This window comes from Oncorhynchus keta, chromosome 3, assembly GCF_023373465.1.
Source record: "Oncorhynchus keta strain PuntledgeMale-10-30-2019 chromosome 3, Oket_V2, whole genome shotgun sequence".
NCBI lineage: Eukaryota > Metazoa > Chordata > Actinopteri > Salmoniformes > Salmonidae > Oncorhynchus > Oncorhynchus keta.
This window is the reverse complement of record NC_068423.1, coordinates 26,900,722-26,911,397: the sequence shown is the minus strand read 5'-3', so window position 1 is coordinate 26,911,397 and position 10,676 is coordinate 26,900,722. Positions and strand designations below refer to the sequence as shown.

The window sequence follows — 10,676 nt, the reverse complement described above, 5'->3', positions numbered from 1 at the left end:
CACTAGGCTACCTGCCGTCCCTACACTCTAACCACTAGGCTACCTGCCGCCCCTACACTCTAACCACCAGGCTACCTGCCGCCCCTACACTCTAACCACTAGGTTACCTGCCGTCCCTACACTCTAACCACTAGGCTACCTGCCGTCCCTACACTCTAACCACTAGGCTACCTACCGTCCCTACACTCTAACCACTAGGCTACCTGCCGTCCCTACACTCTAACCACTAGGTTACCTGCCGTCCCTACACTCTAACCACTAGGCTACCTGCCGTCCCTCTACACTCTAACCACTAGGCTACCTGCTGCCCCTACACTCTAACCACTAGGCTACCTGCCGCCCCTACACTCTAACCACTAGGCTACCTGCCGTCCCTACATTCTAACCACTAGTCTACCTGCCGTCCCTACACTCAAACCACTAGGCTACCTGCCGTCCCACTAACCACACTCTAACCACTAGGCTACCTCTAACCACTAGGCTCCTGCCGTCCCTACACTCTAACCACTAGGCTACCTACCGTCCCTACACTCTAACCACTAGGCTACCTGCCGTCCCTACACTCTAACCACTAGGCTACCTGCCGTCCCTACACTCTAACCACTAGGCTACCTGCCGCCCCTACACTCTAACCACTAGGCTACCTGCCGTCCCTACACTCCACTAACCACTAGGCTACCTGCCGTCCCTACACTCTAACCACTAGGCTACCTGCCGTCCCTACACTCTAACCACTAGGCTACCTACCGTCCCTACACTCTAACCACTAGGCTACCTGCCGTCCCTACACTCTAACCACTAGGTTACCTGCCGTCCCTACACTCTAACCACTAGGCTACCTGCCGTCCCTACACTCTAACCACTAGGCTACCTGCCGCCCCTACACTCTAACCACTAGGCTACCTGCCGCCCCTACACTCTAACCACTAGGCTACCTGCCGTCCCTACATTCTAACCACTAGTCTACCTGCCGTCCCTACACTCAAACCACTAGGCTACCTGCCGTCCCTACACTCTAACCACTAGGCTACCTGCCGTCCCTACACTCTAACCACTAGGCTACCTGCCGTCCCTACACTAACCACTAGGCTACCTGCCGTCCCTACACTCTAACCACTAGGTTACCTGCCGTCCCTACACTCTAACCACTAGGCTACCTGCCGTCCCTACACTCTAACCACTAGGCTACCTGCCGCCCAACACTCTAACCACTAGGCTACCTACCGTCCCTACACTCTAACCACTAGGCTACCTGCCGCCCTACACTAACCACCAGGCTACCTGCCGCCCCTACACTCTAACCACTAGGTTACCTGCCGCCCCTACACTCTAACCACTAGTCTACCTGCCGTCCCTACACTCTAACCACTAGGCTACCTGCCGTCCCTACACTCTAACCACTAGGCTACCTGCCGCCCCTACACTAACCACCAGGCTACCTGCCGCCCCTACACTCTAACCACTAGGCTACCTGCCGCCCCAACACTCTAACCACTAGGCTACCTACCGTCCCTACACTCTAACCACTAGGCTACCTGCCGTCCCTACACTCTAACCACTAGGTTACCTGCCGTCCCACACTCTAACCACTAGGTTACCTGCCGCCCCTACACTCTAACCACCAGGCTACCTGCCGCCCCTACACTCTAACCACTAGGTTACCTGCCGTCCCTACACTCTTAACCACTAGGCTACCTGCCGTCCCTACACTCTAACCACTAGGCTACCTGCCGCCCCTACACTCTAACCACCAGGCTACCTGCCGCCCCTACACTCTAACCACTAGGTTACCTGCCGTCCCTACACTCTAACCACTAGTCTACCTGCCGTCCCTACACTCTAACCACTAGGCTACCTGCCGTCCCTACACTCTAACCACTAGGCTACCTACCGTCCCTACACTCTAACCACTAGGCTACCTGCCGTCCCTACACTCTAACCACTAGGTTACCTGCCGTCCCTACACTCTAACCACTAGGCTACCTGCCGTCCCTACACTCTAACCACTAGGCTACCTGCTGCCCCTACACTCTAACCACTAGGTTACCTGCCGTCCCTACACTCTAACCACTAGTCTACCTGCCGTCCCTACACTCTAACCACTAGGCTACCTGCCGTCCCTACACTCTAACCACTAGGCTACCTACCGTCCCTACACTCTAACCACTAGGCTACCTGCCGTCCCTACACTCTAACCACTAGGTTACCTGCCGTCCCTACACTCTAACCACTAGGCTACCTGCCGTCCCTACACTCTAACCACTAGGCTACCTGCCGCCCCTACACTCTAACCACTAGGCTACCTACCGTCCCTACACTCTAACCACTAGGCTACCTGCCGTCCCTACACTCTAACCACTAGGTTACCTGCCGTCCCTACACTCTAACCACTAGGTTACCTGCCGTCCCTACACTCTAACCACTAGGCTACCTGCCGTCCCTACACTCTAACCACTAGGCTACCTGCCGTCCCAACACTCTAACCACTAGGCTACCTGCCGTCCCTACACTCTAACCACTAGGCTACCTGCCGTCCCTACACTCTAACCACTAGGTTACCTGCCGTCCCTACACTCTAACCACTAGTCTACCTGCCGCCCCTACACTCTAACCACTAGGCTACCTGCCGTCCCTACATTCTAACCACTAGTCTACCTGCCGTCCCTACACTCAAACCACTAGGCTACCTGCCGTCCCTACACTCTAACCACTAGGCTACCTGCCGTCCCTACACTCTAACCACTAGGTTACCTGCCGTCCCTACACTCTTAACCACTAGGCTACCTGCCGTCCCTACACTCTTAACCACTAGGCTACCTGCCGTCCCTACACTCTAACCACTAGGCTACCTGCCGCCCCTACACTCTAACCACCAGGCTACCTGCCGCCCCTACACTCTAACCACTAGGTTACCTGCCGTCCCTACACTCTAACCACTAGGCTACCTGCCGTCCCTACACTCTAACCACTAGGCTACCTACCGTCCCTACACTCTAACCACTAGGCTACCTGCCGTCCCTACACTCTAACCACTAGGTTACCTGCCGTCCCTACACTCTAACCACTAGGCTACCTGCCGTCCCTACACTCTAACCACTAGGCTACCTGCTGCCCCTACACTCTAACCACTAGGCTACCTACCGCCCCTACACTCTAACCACTAGGCTACCTGCCGTCCCTACATTCTAACCACTAGTCTACCTGCCGTCCCTACACTCAAACCACTAGGCTACCTGCCGTCCCTACACTCTAACCACTAGGCTACCTGCCGTCCCTACACTCTAACCACTAGGCTACCTGCCGTCCCTACACTAACCACTAGGCTACCTGCCGTCCCTACACTCTAACCACTAGGTTACCTGCCGTCCCTACACTCTAACCACTAGGCTACCTGCCGTCCCTACACTCTAACCACTAGGCTACCTGCCGCTCCAACACTCTAACCACTAGGCTACCTACCGTCCCTACACTCTAACCACTAGGCTACCTGCCGCCCCTACACTAACCACCAGGCTACCTGCCGCCCCTACACTCTAACCACTAGGTTACCTGCCGTCCCTAAACTCTAACCACTAGTCTACCTGCCGTCCCTACACTCTAACCACTAGGCTACCTGCCGTCCCTACACTCTAACCACTAGGCTACCTACCGTCCCTACACTCTAACCACTAGGCTACCTGCCGTCCCTACACTCTAACCACTAGGCTACCTGCCGTCCCTACACTCTAACCACTAGGCTACCTGCCGTCCCTACACTCTAACCACTAGGCTACCTGCCGTCCCTACACTCTAACCACTAGGCTACCTGCCGTCCCTACACTCTAACCACTAGGCTACCTGCCGTCCCTACACTCTAACCACTAGGCTACCTACCGTCCCTACACTCTAACCACTAGGCTACCTGCCGTCCCTACACTCTAACCACTAGGTTACCTGCCGTCCCTACACTCTAACCACTAGGTTACCTGCCGTCCCTACACTCTAACCACTAGGCTACCTGCCGTCCCTACACTCTAACCACTAGGCTACCTGCCGCCCCTACACTCTAACCACTAGGCTACCTGCCGCCCCTACACTCTAACCACTAGGCTACCTGCCGTCCCTACATTCTAACCACTAGTCTACCTGCCGTCCCTACACTCAAACCACTAGGCTACCTGCCGTCCCTACACTCTAACCACTAGGCTACCTGCCGTCCCTACACTCTAACCACTAGGCTACCTGCCGTCCCTACACTAACCACTAGGCTACCTGCCGTCCCTACACTCTAACCACTAGGTTACCTGCCGTCCCTACACTCTAACCACTAGGCTACCTGCCGTCCCTACACTCTAACCACTAGGCTACCTGCCGCTCCAACACTCTAACCACTAGGCTACCTACCGTCCCTACACTCTAACCACTAGGCTACCTGCCGCCCCTACACTAACCACCAGGCTACCTGCCGCCCCTACACTCTAACCACTAGGTTACCTGCCGCCCCTACACTCTAACCACTAGTCTACCTGCCGTCCCTACACTCTAACCACTAGGCTACCTGCCGTCCCTACACTCTAACCACTAGGCTACCTGCCGCCCCTACACTAACCACCAGGCTACCTGCCGCCCCTACACTCTAACCACTAGGCTACCTGCCGCCCCAACACTCTAACCACTAGGCTACCTACCGTCCCTACACTCTAACCACTAGGCTACCTGCCGTCCCTACACTCTAACCACTAGGTTACCTGCCGTCCCACACTCTAACCACTAGGTTACCTGCCGTCCCTACACTCTAACCACTAGGCTACCTGCCGTCCCTACACTCTAACCACTAGGCTACCTGCCGTCCCTACACTCTAACCACTAGGCTACCTGCCGCCCCTACACTCTAACCACTAGGCTACCTGCCGCCCCTACACTCTAGGCTACCTGCCGTCCCTACACTCTAACCACTAGGCTACCTGCCGTCCCTACACTCTAACCACTAGGCTACCTGCCGTCCCTACACTCTAACCACTAGGCTACCTGCCGTCCCTACACTCTAACCACTAGGCTACCTGCCGTCCCTACACTCTAACCACTAGGCTACCTGCCGTCCCTACACTCTAACCACTAGGCTACCTGCCGCTCCAACACTCTAACCACTAGGCTACCTACCGTCCCTACACTCTAACCACTAGGCTACCTGCCGCCCCTACACTAACCACCAGGCTACCTGCCGCCCTACACTCTAACCACTAGGTTACCTGCCGCCCTACACTCTAACCACTAGTCTACCTGCCGTCCCTACACTCTAACCACTAGGCTACCTGCCGTCCCTACACTCTAACCACTAGGCTACCTGCCGCCCTACACTCTAACCACCAGGCTACCTGCCGCCCTACACTCTAACCACTAGGCTACCTGCCGCCCCTAACACTCTAACCACTAGGCTACCTGCCGTCCCTACACTCTAACCACTAGGCTACCTGCCGTCCCTACACTCTAACCACTAGGTTACCTGCCGTCCCACACTCTAACCACTAGGTTACCTGCCGCCCTACACTCTAACCACCAGGCTACCTGCCGCCCTACACTCTAACCACTAGGCTACCTGCCGTCCCTACACTCTAACCACTAGGCTACCTGCCGTCCCTACACTCTAACCACTAGGCTACCTGCCGCCCCTACACTCTAACCACTAGGCTACCTGCCGTCCCTACACTCTAACCACTAGGTTACCTGCCGTCCCTACACTCTAACCACTAGGTTACCTGCCGTCCCTACACTCTAACCACTAGGCTACCTGCCGTCCCTACACTCTAACCACTAGGCTACCTGCCGTCCCTACACTCTAACCACTAGGCTACCTGCCGTCCCTACACTCTAACCACTAGGTTACCTGCCGTCCCTACACTCTAACCACTAGGCTACCTGCCGTCCCTACACTCTAACCACTAGGCTACCTGCTGCCCCTACACTCTAACCACTAGGCTACCTGCCGTCCCTACACTCTAACCACTAGTCTACCTGCCGTCCCTACACTCTAACCACTAGGCTACCTGCCGTCCCTACACTCTAACCACTAGGCTACCTACCGTCCCTACACTCTAACCACTAGGCTACCTGCCGTCCCTACACTCTAACCACTAGGCTACCTGCCGCCCCTACACTCTAACCACTAGGCTACCTGCCGCCCCCTACACTCTAACCACTAGGCTACCTGCCGCCCTACACTCTAACCACTAGGCTACCTGCCGTCCCTACACTCTAACCACTAGGCTACCTGCCGTCCCTACACTCTAACCACTAGGCTACCTGCCGTCCCTACACTCTAACCACTAGGCTACCTGCCGTCCCTACACTCTAACCACTAGGCTACCTGCCGTCCCTACACTCTAACCACTAGGCTACCTGCCGTCCCAACACTCTAACCACTAGGCTACCTGCCGTCCCTACACTCTAACCACTAGGCTACCTGCCGTCCCTACACTCTAACCACTAGGTTACCTGCCGTCCCTACACTCTAACCACTAGTCTACCTGCCGCCCCTACACTCTAACCACTAGGCTACCTGCCGTCCCTACACTCTAACCACTAGGCTACCTGCCGCCCCTACACTCTAACCACTAGGCTACCTGCCGTCCCTACACTCTAACCACTAGGCTACCTGCCGTCCCTACACTCTAACCACTAGGTTACCTGCCGTCCCTACACTCTTAACCACTAGGCTACCTGCCGTCCCTACACTCTAACCACTAGGCTACCTGCCGTCCCTACACTCTAACCACTAGGTTACCTGCCGCCCTACACTCTAACCACCAGGCTACCTGCCGCCCTACACTCTAACCACTAGGTTACCTGCCGTCCCTACACTCTAACCACTAGGCTACCTGCCGCCCCTACACTCTAACCACTAGGCTACCTACCGTCCCTACACTCTAACCACTAGGCTACCTGCCGTCCCTACACTCTAACCACTAGGTTACCTGCCGTCCCTACACTCTAACCACTAGGCTACCTGCCGTCCCTACACTCTAACCACTAGGCTACCTGCTGCCCCTACACTCTAACCACTAGGCTACCTACCGCCCTACACTCTAACCACTAGGCTACCTGCCGTCCCTACATTCTAACCACTAGTCTACCTGCCGTCCCTACACTCAAACCACTAGGCTACCTGCCGTCCCTACACTCTAACCACTAGGCTACCTGCCGTCCCTACACTCTAACCACTAGGCTACCTGCCGTCCCTACACTAACCACTAGGCTACCTGCCGTCCCTACACTCTAACCACTAGGTTACCTGCCGTCCCTACACTCTAACCACTAGGCTACCTGCCGTCCCTACACTCTAACCACTAGGCTACCTGCCGCCTCCAACACTCTAACCACTAGGCTACCTACCGTCCCTACACTCTAACCACTAGGCTACCTGCCGCCCCTACACTAACCACCAGGCTACCTGCCGCCCCTACACTCTAACCACTAGGTTACCTGCCGTCCCTAAACTCTAACCACTAGTCTACCTGCCGTCCCTACACTCTAACCACTAGGCTACCTGCCGTCCCTACACTCTAACCACTAGGCTACCTACCGTCCCTACACTCTAACCACTAGGCTACCTGCCGTCCCTACACTCTAACCACTAGGCTACCTGCCGTCCCTACACTCTAAACCACTAGGCTACCTGCCGTCCCTACACTCTAACCACTAGGCTACCTGCCGTCCCTACACTCTAACCACTAGGCTACCTGCCGTCCCTACACTCTAACCACTAGGGCTACCTGTCGTCCCTACACTCTAACCACTAGGCTACCTACCGTCCCTACACTCTAACCACTAGGGCTACCTGCCGTCCCTACACTCTAACCACTAGGTTACCTGCCGTCCCTACACTCTAACCACTAGGTTACCTGCCGTCCCTACACTCTAACCACTAGGCTACCTGCCGTCCCTACACTCTAACCACTAGGCTACCTGCCGCCCCTACACTCCCAACCACTAGGCTACCTGCCGCCCCTACACTCTAACCACTAGGCTACCTGCCGTCCCTACATTCTAACCACTAGTCTACCTGCCGTCCCTACACTCAAACCACTAGGCTACCTGCCGTCCCTACACTCTAACCACTAGGCTACCTGCCGTCCCTACACTCTAACCACTAGGCTACCTGCCAGTCCTACACTAACCACTAGGCTACCTGCCGTCCCTACACTCTAACCACTAGGTTACCTGCCGTCCCCTACACTCTAACCACTAGGCTACCTGCCGTCCCTACACTCTAACCACTAGGCTACCTGCCGCTCCAACACTCTAACCACTAGGCTACCTACCGTCCCCTACACTCTAACCACTAGGCTACCTGCCGCCCCTACACTAACCACCAGGCTACCTGCCGCCCCTACACTCTAACCACTAGGTTACCTGCCGCCCCTACACTCTAACCACTAGTCTACCTGCCGTCCCTACACTCTAACCACTAGGCTACCTGCCGTCCCTACACTCTAACCACTAGGCTACCTGCCGCCCTACACTAACCACCAGGCTACCTGCCGCCCCTACACTCTAACCACTAGGCTACCTGCCGCCCCAACACTCTAACCACTAGGCTACCTACCGTCCCTACACTCTAACCACTAGGCTACCTGCCGTCCCTACACTCTAACCACTAGGTTACCTGCCGTCCCACACTCTAACCACTAGGTTACCTGCCGTCCCTACACTCTAACCACTAGGCTACCTGCCGTCCCTACACTCTAACCACTAGGCTACCTGCCGTCCCTACACTCTAACCACTAGGCTACCTGCCGCCCTACACTCTAACCACTAGGCTACCTGCCGCCCCCTACACTCTAGGCTACCTGCCGTCCCTACATTCTAACCACTAGTCTACCTGCCGTCCCTACACTCTAACCACTAGGCTACCTGCCGTCCCTACACTCTAACCACTCGGCTACCTGCCGTCCCTACACTCTAACCACTAGGCTACCTGCCGTCCCTACACTCTAACCACTAGGCTACCTGCCGCTCCAACACTCTAACCACTAGGCTACCTACCGTCCCTACACTCTAACCACTAGGCTACCTGCCGCCCCTACACTAACCACCAGGCTACCTGCCGCCCCTACACTCTAACCACTAGGTTACCTGCCGTCCCTACACTCTAACCACTAGTCTACCTGCCGTCCCTACACTCTAACCACTAGGCTACCTGCCGTCCCTACACTCTAACCACTAGGCTACCTACCGTCCCTACACTCTAACCACTAGGCTACCTGCCGTCCCTACACTCTAACCACTAGGCTACCTGCCGTCCCTACACTCTAACCACTAGGCTACCTGCCGTCCCTACACTCTAACCACTAGGCTACCTGCCGCCCCAACACTCTAACCACTAGGCTACCTACCGTCCCTACACTCTAACCACTAGGCTACCTGCCGTCCCTACACTCTAACCACTAGGTTACCTGCCGTCCCACACTCTAACCACTAGGCTACCTGCCGTCCCTACACTCTAACCACTAGGCTACCTGCCGCCCCTACACTCTAACCACTAGGCTACCTGCCGCCCCTACACTCTAGGCTACCTGCCGTCCCTACATTCTAACCACTCGGCTACCTGCCGTCCCTACACTCTAACCACTAGGTTACCTGCCGTCCCTACACTCTAACCACTAGTCTACCTGCCGTCCCTACACTCTAACCACTAGGTTACCTGCCGTCCCTACACTCTAACCACTAGGCTACCTGCCGTCCCTACACTCTAACCACTAGGCTACCTGCCGCCCTACACTCTAACCACTAGGCTACCTGCCGTCCCTACACTCTAACCACTAGGCTACCTGCCGTCCCTACACTCTAACCACTAGGCTACCTGCCGTCCCTACACCCCTAACCACTAGGCTACCTGCCGTCCCTACACTCTAACCACTAGGCTACCTGCCGTCCCTACACTCTAACCACTAGGCTACCTGCCGTCCCTACACTCTAACCACTAGGCTACCTGCCGTCCCAACACTCTAACCACTAGGCTACCTGCCGTCCCTACACTCTAACCACTAGGCTACCTACCGCCCCTACACTCTAACCACTAGGCTACCTGCCGTCCCTACACTCTAACCACTAGGCTACCTGCCGCCCTACACTCTAACCACTAGGCTACCTGCCGTCCCTACACTCTAACCACTAGGCTACCTGGCCCCTACACTGCCGGCTACCTGCTCCCTACACTCTAACCACTAGGCTACCTGCCGTCCCTACACTCTAACCACTAGGCTACCTGCCGTCCCAACACTCTAACCACTAGGCTACCTGCCGTCCCTACACTCTAACCACTAGGCTACCTACCGCCCCTACACTCTAACCACTAGGCTACCTGCCGTCCCTACACTCTAACCACTAGGCTACCTGCCGTCCCTACACTCTAACCACTAGGCTACCTGCCGCCCCTACACTCTAACCACTAGGCTACCTGCCGTCCCTACACTCTAACCACTAGGCTACCTGCCGTCCCCAACACTCTGCAACCACTAGGCTACCTGCCGTCCCACACTCTAACCACTAGGCTACCTGCCGTCCCTACACTCTAACCACTAGGCTACCTGCCGTCCCTAACCACTAGCACTCTAACCACTAGGTTACCTGCCGTCCCTACACTCTAACCACTAGTCTACCTGCCGCCCCCTACACTCTAACCACTAGGTTACCTGCCG

At 56.1% G+C, this 10,676-nt stretch overlaps 1 long non-coding RNA gene across 1 annotated transcript; it reads right to left on the bottom strand.

The window, feature by feature from the left end:
- Positions 1–1,589: 1,589 nt before the first annotated feature.
- On the bottom strand, positions 1,590–4,900 carry LOC127915270 (uncharacterized). The gene is made up of 3 exons (XR_008090835.1): positions 3,646–4,900; positions 2,560–2,623; positions 1,590–1,887 (listed from the first exon to the last, which is right to left on the bottom strand). It is a non-coding gene; the product is annotated as an uncharacterized LOC127915270 (long non-coding RNA).
- Positions 4,901–10,676: the final 5,776 nt, after the last annotated feature.